The following is a 461-nucleotide window of genomic DNA, read 5'->3' on the forward strand; positions in this document are numbered from 1 at the left end:
TCTGCGATCACATCTGCATTTTTTTAGTTTCTTCATAAGAAATACGAAGCAATACTAATCTAGTTATAAAATAGATTTTAGCCTGCATTTTTTTTGTATCAATGGTAATGTTTAGTATTCTTACACTATTGTCATGGTATAGAGGAAACTGGAGAAATAAGAACTTCAGGAAAACGCTAGGGCTTTTGACCAGTAGTTTAGCCCAAGCGATAGGACTAATAGCTTTGCAATATAAGCTTTCATCTTTGTTTGGTTGTCTACGCCCGCGGGTGATACATGTTATGGAAATGAAAAAAAGGAAGAAAAGACGCAAAAGTACACATTTCTATGTTGCTTTTCTTGCTGTGGTTGTAATTTCGTCGTTTCACTTCCATGTATTCTGTGAGGGTTTTGAAGACCAGCAAGAAGCCGTCACATCTCAGGTACAAGAGGCGGAACTACAGGATGCCTTATGAATGTTG

The sequence above is a fragment of the Penaeus monodon genome, chromosome 19 (assembly GCF_015228065.2).
Source record: "Penaeus monodon isolate SGIC_2016 chromosome 19, NSTDA_Pmon_1, whole genome shotgun sequence".
NCBI lineage: Eukaryota > Metazoa > Arthropoda > Malacostraca > Decapoda > Penaeidae > Penaeus > Penaeus monodon.